Source organism: Myotis lucifugus, unplaced genomic scaffold, assembly GCF_000147115.1.
Source record: "Myotis lucifugus unplaced genomic scaffold, Myoluc2.0 scaffold_105, whole genome shotgun sequence".
NCBI lineage: Eukaryota > Metazoa > Chordata > Mammalia > Chiroptera > Vespertilionidae > Myotis > Myotis lucifugus.
In genome coordinates, this window is record NW_005871153.1 from 4,102,952 (window position 1) to 4,105,348 (window position 2,397).

The window sequence follows — 2,397 nt, forward strand, 5'->3', positions numbered from 1 at the left end:
ACAGTCCGGCTATTATCAGAACTGAGTTCATAATCTCTAGAAAAAAATGCGGCAACTTTAAAATTCAAGCAGCTAGAGGCCTGGGAACAGGCTGCAGGGCCTGCTTCCTCCTCCACCTGCCTTTTCTCCCGCCTCATATCCAGGTCCCTGGCTTCCACTGCTCCTTTCCTTCCCTTTCTCTTTTCCCTTGGATAACAATGCATTCTAACATTCCCTCCCACTTTCACTGCAATACCTACCTCTCTCAGGTTCACCAAATGCCTCCCAACATCCCCGAAGAAGATTCAGTGGCACCATCCAGGACCTGATGACCCATCATTCCTCACAGGCTCTTACCTGGCAAGGGACCCTCCAATTTTTACTCCTGAAGAAGCTCAGGTTTTCTAATTCCTTTTTATGTGTCTCATCTCCTCACCATAATCCTCCTACAAGCAGCTAACAATGCATGCACCAATGAAGGTTTTTAATATTTTCAGGTGAAACAGACATGGAATGATGAAGGAGTCATCAATTCTACTATAATTGTCTTTATCAAAACCTATATTAATCCCTGACCTATCCCTCCCTCAGTAAAGGACATTCTCTCTAGCCCTGCAGAACCTGGACCTACTCCTTTGTCCAACCCCCATCAACACAACATTTCATCTACTCTCTAACATCAATCTCTCCTTCTCTACATCCTGCTGGATTTGTCTGTCACTGGCTCAATCCCTCATCATAGCCACTCAATCCCAATCTATTGGACCATCTAACTAAACTCTCTCTAGAAATTTTCATCTCCTTGCCGGACCTCCTGCCCATGGCCCTGACCAGAATCTGGGCTACACCAACGAGCCCCATCTTCTTAGGCCCTTTTTAACTCCTATATGGGAGACCCTTCTTGCTCAACCACCGTCTCCCTACTGATCCTCCTCCCCTGGGTACTTATCTTCCATATCTGTTCTTACTCAGGCAGCTGCTCCGAGAACACACGGACAGGTTTCTGCCCAAGCCAGAACCGACCAACCAGGACTCCCAAGGGCCAGCCCTTCACCCTGGTGACTTGGTCTTCCTTAAGAATCTACATCCAAAAGCCTTGGAGCCTAGGTGGTCGGGACCTCACACTGTAATCCTCACAACTCCCACCCTGGCCAAGCTGCTTGGCGACCCGTTGTGGCACCACCTCTCCAGACTCAAGATGACCTCGGAGCAGCATGACTTCTATAAATGTGAGGTGTTGGGCCCCACCAAGGTCTGCCTTAGTCGCCCTCCCCCTCCTCCCGGCCCTGAGCAACCTACACCCACACCCACCAGCTTATGTGTGGAGGTTCAAGGTCCGTGATGCATCCCTAAACTCCAGAGCCCAACCTGCCCCCACGAATATGCTACCAGACCAGTAATCCAGTAACTGAGGGATGAATTATTTGGAACTGTACCCAAAACCACACCGCAGCCAGTCCCACCAAGGCCAGCCCAGGTACCTTCTTTTGGTGCAACGGCACCTTAAGCAGCTGCATAAATTCCTCTGACCCCAGGTCTTACTTCGTGGTCACAGTAGTTTCCCAACTAACCTTGTATGGAGAGTTGGAGCTCGCCTGGCTGCTCCCTTCATCCCACCCCCGGGTCCGCCAGGCCGCCTTCCTCCCTGTCATGTTAGGGGTGAGTATCGCTACCTCGGTAGGCTTCGCAAGGGGGGCCCTCGGGAACAGTCTGGTCACTGCTCAGGACTTTAATGACAAGCTCCAGTTAGCCCTGGAGTCTACTACTGCCTCTTTAGCCTCCCTACAGCAACAAATAACATCAATAGCCCAAGTAGCCCTACAGAATTGGCCCTCCTTAGACCTTCTGACTGCAGAAAGAGGAGGAACCTTCATATTCCTTCAGGAAGAGTGCTGCTACTACATCAACAAGTCCGGAGTAGTGGAGAAAAACGTGCAAAAGAACTACATGCAAGACATTCCTGGGACAACTCTCTTTTCGGCTGGTTCCAAAGCCCCTTAGCTACCTGGGTCCTACCCATGATAGGGCCCTTGATTCTCACCTGTGTCTTTTTTCTCCTAGCCCCCTGCCTCCTCAACTTCATCAGCTCCCAGATCGCGGAGATGTCATGGGTGACTGTAAATCAGCTCCTACTCCATCCCTACACTCGGCTGCTCTCTGACCTGCCTCTGCCTGACCTTGGCCTTTAAAACCCCCCTCCCTCATCGTCCCTGTTCAGCAGGAAGTAGTCAGAACGAACCGGCACCCCCTATAACCAAAAGGCCGGGATGTTAGGTTCAAGAGAAGCTCAGGAGCAGATGCATGCCACCTTAAGGCAGATGGTGATGGAGATAATGGACCCTCCCTGGAATTCCTAACAGGTCACATGCCGACTCTGCAGCTGGACTTTATCAGCTGAATACCGTGATGACCCCACGG